This window comes from Fukomys damarensis, unplaced genomic scaffold, assembly GCF_012274545.1.
Source record: "Fukomys damarensis isolate Sample0158 unplaced genomic scaffold, DMR_v1.0_HiC HiC_scaffold_19, whole genome shotgun sequence".
Taxonomy (NCBI): Eukaryota; Metazoa; Chordata; class Mammalia; order Rodentia; family Bathyergidae; genus Fukomys; species Fukomys damarensis.
Window position 1 is genome coordinate 28,613,485 of NW_022900931.1, and position 19,626 is coordinate 28,633,110.

At 50.1% G+C, this 19,626-nt stretch overlaps 1 protein-coding gene across 2 annotated transcripts in view; it reads right to left on the reverse strand.

Moving 5' to 3' along the window:
• Tspan9 (tetraspanin 9) overlaps positions 1-19,626 on the reverse strand; it is a 157,708-nt gene that overhangs the window by 71,371 nt on the left and 66,711 nt on the right. The gene's annotated exons all lie outside the window — the stretch shown is intronic.

Below are 19,626 nucleotides of genomic sequence, written 5' to 3' on the forward strand. Positions count from 1 at the left end.
CTCGCTCCTTGCAGGGCGGCCGCTCGCCCGGGCCAAAGGGCGCCCGGGGTCCAGGCTCCCTATGCACACCTCTCCTAGCCCAGCCTACAACAGCAAGCCGAGCCTCCGGGATGCCCCGCCTCCCCTATCCAAGACTCTGTGGAGCGGCCCCGGACAGGCTGCGGCACACAGCGGGTACAGCCTGAGGTCGCGGGAGCTGCACAGCCTAGCTCTCCCTGCGGAACCCTAGCCCGACTCCGGCTCTGAAGCTAGGGAGCCCCCACCCCGCTTCGGCCCCGCCCCTGCTTTGCATTCAGCCAATGGGCAAGCGGCTGTGCGGCTCTGCAGAACCACCACCACCCCCTCCCTCCCGCTCGCTCGCTTGCTCCCTAGCGCGTGCACGTCCTCCTGACAGCGTCTTGAACAGGATGCACGCTCTGCTGTGTGCCTACACCAGTGCACCTGGACCTCACTAAACTCCAGGGCTCAGGCCGGAGAACCCGGGCCACAATGGAAGGTACTGGACTCCTTCATGCGAGGAACAGGGCGGCGAGTGGAGAGGGATGGCTGGAGGTACCAGCGACCCCAGGAAGAGAGGAGAGGACTGCAAAGGGAAGAAGCGTGGCCGCTGGCTCCTCCGCAGGGCCTGCCCAGACCAGTTCGGGACACGCGGTCTCCTGGCCAAAAACGCACACACCCCACGCCTTGTTCACCTGGGGCGAGGAACGAGCGGGAGGCCACGAGCTTCCCTTGCAGAGGAAGCGCACACAGAAAAGCACTCTGGGCTTCGGGGCGTGCGCCCTCCCCCTCACGCACGCAGGCTTCGCAAGACTTGCAGCTGCGCGAGGCCCCGCCCACGTGCCTGGGTAGGACACAAGCTGGATGGGGCTCCAGCCCGCTGCGAGGGGCAGGGGCCAGATCTAGGGACTCGCCGTGCCCCTCCATTGCCTGCCTGTGCCAAACGTGAAACCATGTAACAGTGGCCTGGGCTACAGGCTGGGTCCACCCAGAGTCCAGGAGTGCCTGAAGGTCTGCTTACCAGAGGAACAGGCAGAAGAGGGAACCCAGAGCCTCTCCGTGTCACCCTCCTGTGAAACCCTGCCACCAAGTTGGCCTCCCCTAGGCTTATTTGAAGTCTGCACTTGGGGGGGCCCAGATCCTCGCTCTTTTCTGCCACCATCCCTGTCGCTCAGCAGAGGTTCAGAGAGCACTCTAGAGCAGGAGCCAAGCTGTCCTGGATAATCCCGGGGGCTCTGGGCAGCGCTAGAGGAGTCCCTACCTACCAAGGTGGATGTGCCACCTCCACCCTGAACCTCTCCCTGCTATCGGTCCACGCTGAGCCCCTGTGGAAATGGACAGGAGATGTGCTGCTCCCTGCCCTTCAGCCACTCACTCCTAGTCAGAAAGACAAGAGGGCAGAGGTCACCAAGGCAAGCTGATGGCCTAAACAGAACTGGCCATGGTGAAGAGGAAGGGGGCACTAACTCCAGCCAGCGGGACTTCAGGACCCCCGAGACAGGCCTCTGTGATGACACTGCTGGCTGCCCTAGACTTGCATCCTAGAGGATGTAACCACCGCCTGTCTTCAGATGAACCTGCAAGTCTGCTATCTGAGCCTCTTCCAGCTCAGGTGGGGAGCCCCGCAATATATCCTGGTGTGACCTGCAGACACGGCAAGTTCTGCCCTCCTGCGCGGATGCCATCTACAGATGGGGGCAGAGGTAAGCTGGCACCCAGCAGAACACTACCTGCTTCTGTCCTCGTCACCTCACCGGCAGCTTCGGGATCTTAGGAGAGGCCCTCTGCCCGCTGCCCACCGGACGGGTCCCCTTGCAGCTCCTTCCACCTGCCGCCTTCTCCTCTCAAGACCCCTCTGTAGGTGCTGCAAACATGGGGTGGCAGGGCTGAGGTCAGTCCAGCTGAGGGCAAGCTCTGCACATGCATCAGATGCTGTTACAGAGCGTGGGGTCGCTGAGGATCTTGTGTGGCCTCTCTGCTTTCTAATCTTTCCATCCCTCTGCTCCCCGGCTCACACCTGGTCCAGTCAGAACAGTCTCCCCACTGTCCCAAGTGTCCACCTCCATGTCTGACCATAGAAGAATGAGTTTCTCTATCTACTTCCTCCAAAGCTTAAGGGCCTATGGACCAGGAGGCAGGAGCCAGTAGACAGGTAACAGAAACAGAAGAGGCCACCCAGTAACATAGCTCTGCTCCCTCTTGGTCACATCTGTCAAAATAGCACTGAAGTCCCGCTGGTCAGCAGTTCTCGGAGCTGCAGTGGCACCCAGCTTAGTCACTATGGGAGAAATAAGAGCAGTTCCACCCTTTATATGTCTCAGGGGCTAAGCTTCACTCACAGTAACTCATTCAACCTTTGAGACAGCACAAGATAGGGGTGGTTATTATTCCACTTTACAGAAAAAGAAACACTGATTTTAAAGCCTAAGTGCTACATTCTCTTGGACTCTAAACTTACTTCTTGCCCTGAGAACCTTCCAGTCTAACAGAACCTAAAAGCACAACAGGGAACCTGAAGTAGCATGCCCTGATAAGAGGTCTTTATGTAAAAGGACCCAGGCTGAGGGGCAAAAGGGAGAGATGTGGATGGCCCTGTGCCTCTGGACTACAAACCTGCCCAGATGAGTCACCATGGAGATGCCTTGAGGCATCAGGAAGGATGAAGGAGGGTGTGCAGGAGAATGGAGTATGGAGGACAGGGAGAAGAAAGGCAACAGAGGAGCCTCAGGAAGGTTCCTTAGTCAGAAACACATCCTTCCTCTGCCTCTTTCCATTGGTGACAGACTCTTCATTGTGAGTGGGATCCTGAGCAAGGACCCAGACGGTACAAGGGTAAGTGAGACTATGGGCCTCTAAAGCTCATAGCCATTGAAGAGAGCAGTCTCCTGCCACCCTATGATGGTAGCAAGAAGCCTCAGCAGAGGAACAGAGCACAAGCACACAGAGTGGGCAAGGAGCTGTCCTGCAGTCTGCTGTGGTGGAAAGGCTCTCCCTGTGTTGGACAGAAGAAAGAAGGCATACCAGGAGACCTGCCTGTGGCCTGCTTGGGAGCCAACATGTAATATCTCTGCTGACTGGCAGCAGAAAGACGTGGGCTTCTAAGGAAATGCCTAGCTCCTGTGCCTCTCCACCTTCTCAGCTTCAGTGTGATAAAGAGCCCAGGCTTTGGTTGGCCTCAAACACACACAATCAGAGCGAAAGGGCCAAGCCCGGTCCCCTTTCTGATAGGTGCGGAATATTCCTGTGTGTGACTGTGTGCAGCATTCAGTATCTCGTCTCTATGCTGCAAGTGAGGCAGCCTCCCCATGAGGCCACAGTGTGAGCATCCGAGCAATATCTGCTTTGCAAAATAATGTGCAAAATAGGCCAGCACTGCAGGAACACACTCCCCTCATCCCAGCTTTAAACTCCAAACCTGGGCTCTTCTTTGGCTGTATAGGAAATACTACATACAATTACTGAGCAAAACACTCATAAATGCAGCCACGGCAGAAGATGGATGGAGTGCTGGGTATGGTGGTACATGTCTGTAATCCTAGCACTTAGGAGACGAGGCGGGACAGCCATGACTTCAAAGTCAGCCTGGGCTACACAGTGAGACTCTGTCTCAAAAATATAAAAATAAGGTGAACATAATGGCACACTCCTAAAATCCCAGCACTTAAGAGGCGGAGAGACAGTAGGACTGCTGCAAGTTCAAGGCCAGCCTGGGCCACAGAGTAAATTTAAGGCCAGCCTGAACTACATAGAGTGGCCCTGCCTCAAAAATCTAAACAGAGAGAGAGAACAGATGAGAGAAGTCCCTAGCAAGGAATGTGTGCAGAAAGATTCCCTAGGCAGGGGATGGTGGCAGGAGCCAGTCTCCTGTTTGCTGCAGAGATGAAACAGCTAGGACATTCACGTAGAGTGGATGGTAATGATGGTGAAGGTCATGAGTGAAATGAACTAAAGGTACCTGATGCCAGTGAAGAAAACAAACAGGGTTTGGTTGCATGGAAAGGCTCACAGTCGAGGGAGGGAGTGACATAAAGGGCACGCCGTATAGCCTCTTCTAGAGGGAGGGTGGCTCCTTCCCCATCTCAGCATATCATTCAGACTGCGATGAAAGTTTGCCCCACAGCCTCTGCTTGGTCCCTGAACTTCCAAAAAAATGACAAGGAATGTCTTGGTCATTTCATTCCTCATCCCCACTGCCCATCACAGTGGTGCCCATCACCATAGGGCTGGTACTCAAAGTTAAGGAGGAGAAAAATGAAAGGAAGATATCTCTGCCCAAGCCTTAAATTCTCCTCAAGGGGATAGGGGGCTTAAAGGGGGGGATTTAATAAATAAAAACTTAAAAAAATAAAGTTTTCCTCAAGGACATCCTGAAAGCCCCACGTTCATGCCCCTAAAGGATGGGACCCAAGCCAGGCATCTTAGGAACTGCTCCTGGAAAGCAGGACATCTGAGGTCATTGGAAATGGATGAGGGAACCAAGGAAACTTAAATGTCCAGCAGATAACAGACTGCAAATGTTAGCATTTAGCTGACTTGTTTATAGCCACATCCGTAGTACAGACACAGAAAGCCATCTGAGAGGAAGACTCAAAGTGGAAAAACTAAGGTCCTAAGACAGAAGCAAGACAGAGGACAAGGCCACCCTGAAACCCTGCCTGTTCTGGGTAAAGCAACCCTGTGGAGCGGCCCTAAGGACAAGTAAGCAGGGGCAAGCACCTCTCCCTCCCAGTTACTGAGAACTGGTACAAGTGCCTTAGTACTGTGCATCACACCTCAGAGCCCACAAGCAAAGCTGCCTCCGTGCTGTGGTCAGCCTTGGCAGAGGTCTGGCTACTGACGAAGAAGGTGTGGCCATACAGAGGGGTCTGTCTGAGTGTGGGCAGTGCTGTGGCAGGTGGCATGCTGGTCAGTGCATGTACTGTACTTCTGGACAAGAAGAAACCAGGCCACAGCAATACACCAGCCACGGTACGCCTGACCCGGCCGTGAGTGCTGAGAACGTGCCTTCTGGATCACAAGGAGCCAGGAAGGAGGTTTGGATGGACAGTCAAAGCCAACCTCTCCCCTCCCCTGACTGTGGGTCAGCTAGGCCTAGGGCTGTGAGGTGAGCAGCACAGGCTCAGGCACCTCCACTGATCCTGTACCCACCCCAGCTCCAAGAGCACAGCTCTGGCAAACAACACAATAGGAAACCCCAGGACTTTGGGACTGGATGGATCTGAAATGAGTTACCTAACTGCTGGGTAACCTAAAGTCACTACTCTATATCTGTGTTTCTCCAGCCTCCCCAACCAGCATATAAATAAAGATTAGAGGTTATGAATGTCCTGGCATAGCAAAAATTCTGGGTCACAGAAAATGTCCAGTGGAGGGAGGTGCCATTATCATTATTGTCAGCAAGTATTAAGTAATCTTATTAGGTAAATAGGGCCCTGGTCCCTATCTAATTACAGTGTGGCTGAACAGAGAGATACCCCACCCCATCAACATGTAACGTCCCATAGCCCAGATTCCGTGATACAGAAATATCTGCCTGGCCCTCACCTGTCTTCTGATCCAGAACACATGCCAGCTCCTGTCTATCCTCCCTACCTGGCTGTCTCACAGGCAGCTTCAGTTTCAAGTGCCCCACGAGACTGATGTTACCCCAGACTCACTCCCCCAGGACCACCCTTCCTCCCCTTCTCAATAAATGAGTGAAATATCCACCCCATGGCTCAAGCTAGACGCCTCGCATTTGTTCTCCAGTAAGTCACAGCCATGCCCCCCACATCTCAAAATCCCACAAGACACCACCCCACTCCACCCCATCTCACTGTTCACCCCAGCACTCAGCCCCCAACAGGCTGCCCACTAGCAGCTCAGGCCAACTTCTCACCCTCACACCCTCACCCCCAGTGGCTTCCAATTTTATTTCGATTTCTTACAACTTTGATGGTTCAACCTGAGGGATCCTGCTTGTCTCTCCAGCCACTTTCACTTGGTCATCATCAGCTCCAGAGAACTCGCCGAACACCATCCCTCCTCTGGTCTTGTGGGACCATTCCTTCTGTCTGGATGTCCTTCCCCCATCTGCAGCCCAGCTCCATTCTACTTGCCTCACAGCTCCTGGGAATCCTTTACAATGCTCCTTTCTGGTTTGCTGGCCCCCACTGTCAGAATCACCCCCACCACCATAAAACATTCCCAAAGCATGACTAGTTTTCTCCCCCCACAGCAGCCATCACAAGGGGAAAGGCCGTACTTCTCTGAGTGCTCATTTACTGTGCTTCTCCCCCTAGGCCATATACCCTAGAACAGCAGGACTAGTCTGACTTTTTCACTGCTCTCCACCCACTACCCAGCATTATGCCGAACTACACAAAAGCCCAAGAGATACCTGATGAACACATTAACGGAGCTCACAGAAGTGTGCATATGGGGCAGGCCAGAGCCTCTAGGGAAGGACAGTGGGCCTGTTGGTTGTGTGGACACCTCAGACCACCCAAGGAACAAAGCTCAAGGTCAGCAACTACCTATATCCATTCCCCAACTACAAAATAGGCCAGACTAGCTGGCTTTTTGAGAGCCTTGACCCCTGATGGAATGGGACCCGGCTTAGCTCTTGGAGATGAGGTCTGGAAGGGCAGAGGAGAGTGAAAAGAGCATCCTGGAGGGGAAGGCTAGGCAAAAGGGGGTACAGAAGAGGGCCCAGCATGTCAGGAGGGCACACCCATGTACCCACTGAAATGGAGCTACACAAAAAGTGACCCTGAGAGGAAGGCAAGTGGGGGCACTGGAAAACGGGTGTCAGTTGTCCTCTATCCTCCTCTCACAGTTCTATCCCCTACGCCTTTCTCGGCCACGCTCACACCAAAATGAACCTGCTTCAAACTCTTCCTCTCTTGGACTTTGTATTGGCTATACCCTTGCCTGAAGCAGCCCCCTGTCCAACTAATATCCACTGTCCAGTGGGCAACATCAGGCTAATCCTCCTTCATGGGGTCTTCCTGAGGCAGCAGTAATATTCCAAGTTCAACCTACCAACACACTGCCTGTTCACTGCCTCCCAAGCCCAGACTGGGAGGTTCCTGGAAAGCAAGGCTTGCCCATCGTGCTTGTCTGCCAGCCACGACCAGTACCTAGCACATGGTGCTCTGGACCTATACTGAACACAGGAATGACAGCAGTGGGCATCTCCATGGGGACCTGGAGCAAGGATGGAAGCAGCTCCTTGGAAAACAGCCTTTGCTTGGAGCAGGGGAGGCTTTTTGTAGAGCAAGAATTGGACCCTAACCTCCTATTCCAGCAGTTCACGAACTAGGTGGGGGCAGGCTACTGGGCTGTCCAGACAAAGAGCTACGCACTCAAGGCTCAGGCATTTCTTCCAGGAAAGCTCCAAACAAGCCCCATCTTTCATCCGCAGGCCAACTGGCATCCCTGTTAGATCCTCAGAAGGTCTGAAGTACGAGGCACTGTGCTGGATGGACAGATGTACCCACACCCATATGCATGCCCACACTGAGCTGTTCACTCCTGGGGAACAGGAGAAAGAAAGCATTTGTTAGGAGTACTTATCCAAGAGGGCAGGTGGCTTCAGGAGGATGAGATAAGGCAGACGGCTGGGCACAGGGAAGTATGATGAAGCCTGAGGTTTACTGCCATGCACCAGTGGAAATGTACTGACCCAGCAAATCTAATATTCCTAACTGCTCCATGGAGGATGCAGACTTGCAGGCTGGGACAGTGCTCTCTGACCTGGCAGCCAGCCTGCCTGCAGAGCCTGTGGGGCAGCTGGGACCCTTCTGCTGATTCTAGGAGCTGTTGCTGTTGCCTCCCCTCCCCTCCCCTCTCTCACTCCATTGAGCCTAAAAGCAATGGGGTTGGGACCAGAGCCACCTTGGGGAAGGACAGAACATAAGTGGCATTGGGTGGTGCTTTAAAGTAAAGTCAGGAGGGGCCAGGGATTTAGCTCAGTGGTGACGCCACCTGCCTCGCAAGCGCAAGTTTCCGAGTTTGATTCCAGGTTCCCAAAATAAATAAATAAATAAACAAACAAACAAACAAATAAAAAGTTAAGAGAGGAGAGAAGAACCCCAGATTGCACCCTGTGTAGAAGCCATCAATGGGGAGCCTGTCATGCTCCAACCACTGACAGAGAGGGAGAACAAATGTGGGCTCTCTACTGATGTCTTAAGACTCACAAGTCTCACAGTGCACAACCACTGCGAGCCTGCATGGACAGCTGTGTATGAGGCAGGCTCCAGCCATCACCTCATATGGTCTCTCTCCCCTCCTCCCACCTAGGCTGCTCCTCATCACTCAAGGTTCCTCAAGCTAAAGAGGGCCTCCTAAAAGCACCCTGTTTATACCAAACTTGGAGGTATTTTTTTCTCATTTTGAGATCAAATGCTCACAAACCACACTCTTTAATCAGCTGTTTGGGCTGCCAAAACTTAACCAGTTCTAGAAAGTTCTTTCTAAAGAGTCTTAGGTTGCTCTGGTGGCTATCCATTCTTATTGTAACCCAGTCATAGTGTGGGACATGATGGGTACCCAGCCATGATTCACAACACATACTTCTTCAACACATGCCCAGAATGCTGATGCCACACACATTATATATACATGTATGCTCTCCATCACAGGCTCCTTCCTTGTCACTGACTCCCATCTGCCAGTCTCCTTACTGGGCTCCCTGCCCCAGTCATCCTCCTTATTTACCATGACACCTGTTGCCACCACTACTGTCCCAAGACAGTGCTCGGGACATACCACACTCCCTCCCCAACAGCTCAAAACCTTCACTGGCTCACCAGAGATTTAAACACAAACACTCAAACTTGTTGGAGACCTTCTGTAACACACTTGGTGCTGATTTGCTCTGCCTTGTATTGTGGTTATTTGGATAGCAAGACCTGAAGAAGCTCCACACAGAATGAACTCAGCAGCCCAACCTGATTCATGGTGAATACTCAAGAATGAAAGGAAATTAAGTGCATCTCTCCACAGTGCGGGCCCCAAGTCTCCCCCACCTCAATGTACATCCATCAGATCTCAGACACTGCCCTCTGCCTCACATTCACCTTGATGGATCGCCACCATTTTTTCTTCTCTCTAGAGGCCCCTATGAGGTCACCCAGCAGAGTCACCATCTACTGAACCCACAGCAGGGGCAGGGAAGTCCAGATGTCCAGCATGGAACTCGGAGTATGTGAGGCCCGGTGTGTCTGGGTACCTGTGTGTTACTCATCCCCCAAGCTCCAGTCCCAAGAGGCACTTCCATATCCTAGCTGAGCCAGGCTCCAGGGCTCCTCCCTTCCAACACTGCTACAAGAAATGCCAGCACACAGCCATGGCCAGTTGGACCCATGAGGGGCAGGCATTGAGCTCCCTCTTCTTTCCTCCACCTCCCAGACCTGAGACAGACAGCACCCTGTCCCATCTGCCACCTCTCTACAGTGCACCCCACTGGCCCATTTGCCTCCCAGAAGAATGAGCACAAGACAAGCATACCCAGTGGCAGAAGCAAGGTATCATGTAGAGCTGGGGCCCAGGCCCAGCAATGTATCATCTGGAAAGAAGACTTGCAGCTCTCTGAGCAGAGGATACATGTGCTGAATGAATGAATGAATGAATGAGCATACACTTCCATTTCATCATCCGTAAAATGGGGTTAAGCATGATCTTGAGACACAGATGAGGCAATGTTTGGGAAACTAGTTCATCAGATGGAAGGCACTATCCTCAGAATCTTGCATCCACACACAATCCTGCCAGTCAGCACATCTCATAGGAGTTCAAGCAAAGCAAAGGACCCTTTGCTGACTAATGGACCTCTACAGAGCTCCTTAGCATACAACCCGTGTACAACCTCGACTCATTTCTGCGGATGTTACTGAGGAGGATTCTACTCTATCTCCATCTTGGGAAGACTAACAAGAGTGGGCAGAGGCCACTAACAGACTAACAGACTAACAGAGGCCTGGTCCAGAGAGGGCCAGGCCACCAGGAAGGCCTTTTAGAAAAGGTGGGGCATGGGCCAAGAATGCACAGCGTCTGCACAGAAAGAGGGCAGACGAGGAATGCCAGGTACCTGAACTCCATAACCAAAGGCGTGTTCCTTGTGACTCCACTTTTCTCAAGGGATTTGCATACTTCTGATCATATCTGATCCTCAGTACAACCTTGCATGATAAGCCCAAAAAATGTCTTTGTTTATAAATGAGAAAAGAAGTCCCAAAGAAAGAACAGGGCTTATCTACAGTAGTTAGTAGAGCTGAGGCTGGAACCTACACCTCCTCACTTCCAAAAGAGAGATCTTTCCCTAAATCTACTGGCTTTATCTGGGCCCAGTGCTGGACCCTACTTTAATGTATGAAACTGACTCCTACTTAGTCACACACAAACATATCCTATATGCATGGAGGGAAACAAGGGTAAAGAAAAAAAAAAAGATAAGAGAGCTCATGCCTTAGAGTTATTCAGCCAGGCAAAACACAATCTTCACATCATAAGACAAGTTCTGTCCGTCCTGAAAAACATACCCCCACACTCCCACACACACTAACCTTCAGCACCCCCATTCAGTGCCCCCATGCTCCTTGACTTCCTGCGGCATGCACACAGGTTCTCTGACAAATGAGAGCAGAGTTCCTGCCCTCTGAAACTATGGCCAGGTATAGCAGAAATGAAAAACCAGTGGTGAGCAGCTGGTAAAGCTTTAGTGACTAGCTCTCTGGGGGTATGCCCTGAGTTCTGGTGCTTGCCAATGGTCATGGTGTACTCATTCCCACCATGGTCAATCACAAGATACCAATGGTTCAACAACCAGCTGGATAATTTTCTGATTACTTATTAATAGGCTTTCAAGAGGCAGTTCAAGTAGACTATAGAAAACCACTACAAACCATCTCTCTTGCCTTCAAAATAAACTCCAAGGCAGGAAGAAAAAGCATCAGCCTGCCCTTCCTCCCTAGCAGTGAAAGCCACAGGGGTTAGGGTTTGGGGAATGGCATGGAAGCTGGACAAATCACAGGAAAGCACGGGGTAGCTTCTACCTGGTCTCCTAGGCTTCCTCACAGTGGCCTAATAACAGGAGAAAAAAGTGACATTAGCTCCCAAGCTACAGTGATCCTGCTGCATGAGTGATTCCAGATCACTGCTCTGCACAAAACTCTATGATCCCATCATTCTTGAGGTGAGACAACATTCTCATAAAAACCAGCACAACTCACAAACACACATACACCACACACCCCTCGCCCCACTCACTTTACACTCTAGCCACATGGTCCTCCTTGCTGTTTCCTCATCAGAGTATCTTGGCTGTACCCTCTGCCTGAATTGTTCTCCACTATCTCTGAATTACCAACTCTCTCACCTCCTTTAAACTCTCACTCAAACTAGATGTACTGCTACATGTCTGCAATGCCAGCTTTTCAGGATGCTCAGGCAACAGACTGAAAGCTCAAGGCCAGCCTAGGCAATACAGCAAGACCTTGTCTCAGAAGAATAAAAAGGGCTAGGGGTGTGGCACAGTGTTAGACCACTTGCCTGACATAGTCACTCAGATATCACCTTTCCGTAGCCATCCATTTTACACCGGCTCTCTCCCAGCACATTCCATCCCTCTCATTCTGTTCTGCTTTTTCCATAGCACTTACCCCAAAATATAATATAATTTACCTTTTTATTACAGTGATCATATGTGATGTCTCCACCCACTACAGTGAAGCTTTAGGAGGGCAGGGATTTGAGTCAGTCTGTTGCTGTTATTTCCATGGCCAAGAACACAGCTTTCACATGGTCAGTGTGCCATATGTACTTTTGAATCAGTCAATGAATGCCTAGAGGTGGTCTCTGCCAAGTCCTTTTTTCATCTCAGCTGTAATGGGACCCTACATGGCTAAGCCTGGGCAGTAACATGGGGCAGTGTGAAGGTCACATGATACACCAAGTCTGAAGGTCTTTGAACTCTGCAGTGGGAGGACCTGTGATCAGGTTCAAGGCATTCCCTTAAAATCCTGATTCCCCTCTGCACCAGCCACACCTATCCATTCCCTATTCCACACCATCCCCACTATTCCACACCATATTCCCACCATATCCATCCCCCATCCCCTATTCCACAGCTCTGGGCCTAAAAATCTCCAAAGAATGTTCTCCACCCAGTGGTTAGAGCCAATGGAGTCCCGACCCCAGGCTCCTGCCCCATCACGCCTTGGGCTCCCCACATGCAAAGTGACCAGCTCATAGTGCTATTTTAAGCTCTGTAGGCCCAGCTGTAGCACGTAGCCACAGCGGGCTGGCGGCCGGGTAGGAGGTTGAGAAGCTCACTCACTAAGGAGTGCTGACCTGAGCAGCTCCCAGAGGGGGCCCCAGTCATCCCCTTCATACCATCCCTTCTCTGCAGGGACCAGAAACTCCCAGTCCTTGCCTTCCAACCCACGAGCCATGGGGAAAATGAGTCAGGAGTATACTGGCATGCCCAGATTCCATTTCTGAATGTGATCCTGACTCCACGGTAGAATGACTCCTAGCCCCACCCTGCCAACCGCCCAAAATTCCAAATAACTGAGAGCTAACACAGTACCTATCTTCAAAGTCTTAATAACATGAAAGGCAACAAAAATGCAGGCTGCAGGACAGCATCAGCCCTCTGTTATCTGAGAATGGCTTTTCCACCAAGTCCCTCCTTACTCCCTCCTGGGACTGCATGTGTGCTAGGAACACAGCCATACTCAACAAAGACTTTTGATTACATGATGGTTTCTAAACGCAGTCAAAAGCCAAATATGACAAAGATGCTCTAGGGGTAACCTAGCCATCATTACTATGATCATCACTGTCTACATTCCCACTCGCCTCACTGGACACCAAAATTGAGAAAAAAGATTACAGGCGAAAGAATTTAGTAACAAAACCCTGTTTTTCATGGAGATCTGCCACTGGACAACGCTGATAAGGCAGTTATTCTGTATTTTCTATGACATCTGCCCCTGAGGTTGTACAGCATAGCAGCCCTATGCCAAACCACCCTCCACCGTAGGCATCCAAGCAACCAGCTCTGGCTTGATAAGGGATGCACAGAAGGGATGAACTCTGAGTACAAGCTATTTCCAGCCCCAACCTCATGCTGCAAGACATATTTAAAACCAGCCAGAGAAGGACAGGTCACTTGCACCCGGGCAACCAGAAGCACCTTATAGCTCTAGTTGCTCAGTTTAAGCAACATCAGCACTAGGGAGAGGGGAAAGGAGAGCCAGCAGGTTCTGCAATTAGGGAGCTCTGAGACCTGTCTCCTTATTACCCATCTATCTGAAGACAGCACCAGCCACCCACACCTTAAAGAAATAGATTCACTCCTGATTTTGGAGGGTTAGCCCTTGAATTTTCTTGTTGGTGGAAGATACCAAAAGCTATTGGCCTTCAGAAATCATGTGTTCTGCTTATCCCTTCCTTTCCTGGCTTCAGTCTATCCAGACTCTTCGGAACATTTCTGTTAAAGGTACAAAAGCAATGACAATAGCCTGGATTTACAGAAAAAGACACTGTTCAAAGGGAGTTCACGTGGATGCTCCTCCTACAAAGTCTTAGGAAGTAACCACAACAGATATCATCCGCCAGTTCTACAAAAACACTGCACCTTGAAGCTAATCATTAAGTAGACCTTCAGATTCTTATTCCTGTCCTCATTCCAAAATGTTAAGCTCCCTGTAAAACAGCATTTTACTAAGTGTGGTTCTCAAGCCACCTCCCTCAGCACCTTTGGGTGCTGTAGATAACCAATTCCACATCCTGGACCCACAAGAGCCTCAGAGTCAGGTGATCAGGAAACAGGGCCTTAACAAACTGCCTAATTAAAAACTCTCCAGAGGAGTCTAAATGCACTGAAAGTTGAGGGCCACAGCTTACAAGGCTGCTGCTTAGATCAAAATGGTTCCTCATCTCCATACAAGCAACAGCTGGAGTCCTACCACCTCCAGCAAACCCTCCCCAACCACAGACTCTGAGGAAGGGGCTCCCAGAGTCACCAACATTCATCTCCTGAAGATACACTTGCACATAACCCCTCTAAATGCCCCCGAGACATTTCTGGAAGTCTCTGAAGTCACACCAGCTAAACAGGGAATCCTGACCAAATCCTCCCCTCCACCTTGAGAAGAGACATATCTGCCACAATCCTCTACTCAGACCAAGCCTCGCTCAGATACACTGAATGAAGAGCAGTCTGGGGGGCCAGAGAAAGAGAAGGAAGATCAGGACAACAAGGTGACATCTCTGCAAGTGCCTTCCTTCTGGCCACTAAGGGCTCCCGTCCTTCCAAGAGCCTTCTCTGATTCCACAGCCACTAGGCGCTCTCCTCCTTCAAATCCTCAGAGTACAATAATTCAGGGTTGTGCCTTCGATCATTTGCTATCAAATCCACTTGAAATTCCAGCAAAGCCAGTGACACAGCCCCCAAATAGCTTTCAACCTGTCCTCAGACATCATCTGTCTCCACCACACAGCGCTCTGACCCTGTCTCCAACTCAGCCTGTCTGGCTGCCCACCCTCCTGCCCCAGTTCCAGGCTTCATGTAGCTTGCCCTCCCTTGGCAGGAAGGCTCCTTGGGATGACAACCCAGTTACAGATCCCCACCTCCTCACAACCCCAACATGCACTTCCTCCTTGCACTCTCCACATCACTGCCCCTCTCCCACGGCCACCAAGTCATTCTGAACAGCCCAAGTGGCACCGTCAGCTGCACAGGATAGGGTGCTAGTCACGTCTTCTTCAGCACCAATCACATCCTAGTCACCTGCTGGTTACTCAGTAAGCACTGTTGATGGACAGATGGAGGAGGGAGGAGAAGAGAGGGGTGGAGAGATGGATGGATGGATAGATGGATAAAGGAATGAAGAAATGTAGCCAGCCAACTGTTCTGCTGCTAACTAGTGCAGATTTTGTTTTTTGTTTTTTTGTGTGTGTGTTGTGGGGGGGGGTATCACAGGAAGAAAGAAAAAATAGAAAAGACTCAATCACATAGGCCAAGAACAAGGCCATCCGCCCTCAGAGGGCCATAGATCCAGTTGTCTGGGAGAGCACCCACAGCTCTTCTGCCTTCCCAGTCTCCACCTGTCAGTACCCAGAATGAGCCACTTAGCAGTCCCTGCATTCCATCAGCAAACATCTCCCTGGCAGAAAGCCTGTCTGATCTGGATATATTAACTGAGCCATGAACTTTGCTAATCTTCTCCCTCCCCATCTACCTTTCAGGAAGGGAAGCAGCCCTCCTGTCTGACAGGAAGGCTGGGAGCAGAAACCTGTGGCTTTCTCCACCAGCCCCACATTGCCAGGAAGTCCAGTCTATCCCACATCACACATAGCCCCCTAAGACTTCCAAGCCCTGCCATGCCCCTCCAAGACACACAGGCCCCTAACTCACAAATATAAACATATACACATGGTCAAACACCCAGACACCAGCATCAACTATGGCAACAGCACTCAATCAGCTTGGATTCCAGATGACACTGGTTTTAGCCTCCCGCGGGACATCACAGGAGGCCTGACAGACTCAGCCAAAGAGCAGGTGGAAAAGAACCTGGGAGAAAGAGGAGGATAATTACAGACTATAAGGCTGCTATGGGCTGAGAGGCAGTGTATGGCAGAGGAAAGGGCACAGGGTAGGGGGTCAGAAGACCTAGGTGCAGTCCCAGTTCTGCCTCTTTAGAGACCACTGACCGGGGAAGTCCCCAGACCCTGACAGCTTCAGTTTCCACATCTGCAAAATGGGCACGGAGCCTTGCTACCTGCCTGGCTGTCCTGACAGCATGTGCTGAGTGACTTACACCCTCTCTCATCCCCCTGCAGAAACTCCCCAAGGAAACCCTGAGCAGGCAGCAATTACATTGCGTGCAGACTCTGCAGGGCCGAGCCCGGGAGACAGCCACGCTGCCAGGTCCCAGCACGCGCTACCTCACAGCTCTTCCTATTTCTTTTACTCCTCATCCTTCCAAATGGATTTAGCACTTCCCTCTGGAGCAGTAAAGCAGAGGCCTCATTCTTCCAGGTAGCAGCCTCTTCCACAGAAGGAGACCAGATGGCAGCACGAGTCCCCATGCCCTCCTCTCCCCCGCACGCACTTACCCTTCTCCCTGCAGGTACTCACATGCAGCCATGGAGCCTCAGCACTCACCCTCCCTCCCTCCTCCTCACCTCAGTTGGCCTGCCAACGCCATGCTAAACCGCATGCCTTGAACTCCTCCATGGAGGAGCCCACAGCCCTCCAGCACCCACCACCTTGCCTGGCACTCCACAGGTGTACAGAAACATCTGGTGACAGAGTGGCCAGTGAATAAGATGCACGCGCACCTCAGGGAAAGGGCATCAGGCTGACATCGGTCCACCTGGAGTCGTTTGGACACCCTTCAGCCTGGCTCCCTTCACCACACATCGGCCACAAAGGCAACAACAGAGCCTGAGCAGCCAGGCCACCGGCTCACTCACATCTCGCGCCTCAATGGAACCAGGTCTCTCCTCGGAATAGTGCAGTCTCCTAAACCCATGAGTAGAACTTCAGTGACGGCTGAGACTCGCCCACCAAGATTCTTGTTCGTTCTGCTCCACTATTACCATGTGTTTATGCTTGAAGTCCTGATTCCACCATCCAATGGCAAATTCTCTCAACTTTGAAAAGATTACAGAAATTTTGCAGAAATGGATGTTATAGATTATCAAATTCACTGTCCTCCATAGCTAAATGAGGAAACTGAGGCACAGAGTACTAAAGAAAGACACCCGAGGACACATGTAATTTTATGGCAAATTACTTCCTTCCTCTTAGCCCAAATTACTACTAATAGCAATCCTATAAAACATCAGGCTTTTAATATCTGTCATGTCTAACCCTCATAATAACCATGTGAGATCCCACAGGACAGATGGGAGAACTGGAGTTTTGGTAGCTTGTCCTGGGTTACAATAGCCATGAGTGCTTGTCCAGGCCAGGAAAGGAGCCTGTTCTGTCTCATTCCAGAGACCTTCCCTGCCTTCCACCTCAAGCCCATGAACATGGGGACCTCCCAGTCATATGTCCACATGCGGTCTCAATCTAACACCTCCTCTTCCTGTTCTTACACCTGCCCATTCTGTAATATTTTTTGACTCTGTCAAGAGCAACAACATCCATTTATTCACTTAAACTGGAAACCTACAGCAACTTCCCGAGGAAGCCCTGTGTCTAGAATCCATTCCCAGTGCTCTGACTGCACCACTCCCCAAGCTCCTCAGTCCACATTTCAGGTGTCACAAAAACCTCCTGCCTACTCTCTTTCCCCAGTTCCTTTCCACTTCATGATCACTTTCTACTACATTTGCACTTGCAATTATCTTTTCAAAATAAATCTCACCATTTTAGGTATCACACAAATAACACAACTCATGGATTCCCAAGATGCAAACTTTATCCATAGAGAATCTAGCAATTCTGTCTCTTAATGTTATACTGTTCATAGACTCTGATTTTATGTATAAGCCACTTGCTGCATGATCCTATAGATCATGTGGCTTGAAATAAAGAAAACACTGCAGAAAGAAAACAATAAAAAATAAAATAAATCTGGCCTTATGCTGTCCCAACTTAAGGGCAGAGTCTTTCTTATTCCCAACTGTGGAATGGTAATAATCTCTGCACAACCCAGCAGGCTCTTCCACTGGAACTCCTACAGGTCCTGGGAGACCCAACTCCAAGCTCACCTCCTTGCTTGGCTGCTCCTCTCCTGACCTCTTCCTGGTTCTCCTGGCCTGCACCTGCCACAGCCCTTCTCACGGTCCTTCCCGTGATTTCTGCTGCCCTTTCAAGGAGAGTTCCTTGAGTAGAAAATGACATTTCTGAACCTCCAATTCTTGGTCATGAATTTTCTAATTTATTCAACTTGCTAATTACTCAACCTTAAAAGCATTCAATGAAAAAATTTTCCCGTGTATAAGGAGAGCTAGAAACTTCAAAGTTCAATATATTCCCTTGACTTCAGATGTGGGAACTTAGATCGATGTTGAAAAGTAATTTTCATTATAGTGAAAATGTTGGTTCAAATAAATTTCTACACTGGCAAAAAAAAAAAGATTCAATGAATGTTGGTGAGAAAATTAGTGAATTTACAGTCAGGCCTCCATTTATATAGATATATCTATATATAATATATATATATTGATATATAGATATATCTATAGACTTTTTTTTGGTACCAGGGATTGAACTCAGGACCCTGTGTCTCACGTGCTGCATCACTAAGCTAAACCCTCAGCCCTGTTTATAATTTTAGTACAAATCACCCTCTGTGAACCCAAGCCAAGATCTGCATCTGGACTAAAGGTTATGTTTACTTTAGAGAAGTAATGCCAAGATGCTGATGGAGAGAGCTGCAACGCTGACGCTACAGGGCACATGACGTCCACACTTCCTGGTCAACAGGCACTTACTCTGCAGGCATCGCTGACAATAAGGCAGCGGAAATCCAATTTCAAGAAAGAAAGATCCCGAGTTATAACACACATGAGACTATGCCCCGAATGAATTAATCTCTTAATTAGTTCCAGTAGCTTTAATCTGTAGCAACCCCAGATCGATGTTTTTCAAACTGCAGGTTGTGACCTATTTGGGATATGAAATTAGTTGAGGAGGTCAGCGGAGTACTTTTTAAAAAATGAGACAAATGCATGGTTTGTTTTTGGCAAGCCTTCACCCCCAACCACTTCTTAGTCTCTGTGCCCACAGGTAGTTGACCCTGAAGCAGTCCACACAGTACAAGAGGGAGGAAGGAGACCAAAAATAAAAGTAAATGAAATAGAAAACATGAGAATATACTCCCAGTAAGGGTAAGTATCATTTCCGTGTGTGCGTGCATGTGTGTGAGTGTGTACTGAGCCACGGTGTAAGAAACAAACCCCTGCATCTGTAGCACGACATGGATAGCCCACAAGAGTCTCAGAGTCTCAGAACACGGGTTGCCTGCCATGAGAGTATACAGTTTCTAGGCATGAAATTCGGAGATGGCCACTTTCTGCAGGGGGCCACACCTGGCCTGGAAGGCATACTCAGCCACAGGAAACAACTAGGGTTCACTCTCCACAATGGATGTGCGCTCACCAGATGCCAAAAAGTCATGAGTGCCACAAGAAGAGACAGAGTCTAGTCAATGTGGACATTGTTCCCTGTGCAACAGCACCCAGCAGGCAGAACCCTGACTAGGAATTTGGACTTAAAGTGCTTGTCTACAAAATGGGAAGAACAATGCCCATAATCTCAAATGTACAATATATAACGTGCACTCTTTATTCATGTATTTATTCACTTTGCTGAAACAAATCAAAGTTGGCTTTTAAAAAAGACATGAAGTAATCTCAGCATAGAACCCTAACCTGTTAGAGAAAACCATTCAAAATTGAGCCAAATAATTTACCCATTACAAATTCCACTCAGCTGCCTGCCTCATCGGTTTATAGCAGACCTCACCTTCCACTGGTTCTCCACAACAGAAGGCAAAGCACATGCCCTCCTGCAACTCAAGGCTCAGTGTCAGATGATGAGGGCCCCAGCTCTTGTTTCATTCAGGGCAGGATGAGAGGAATGGGCTTAAAAAAAAAAAAAAAAAAAAAAAAAAA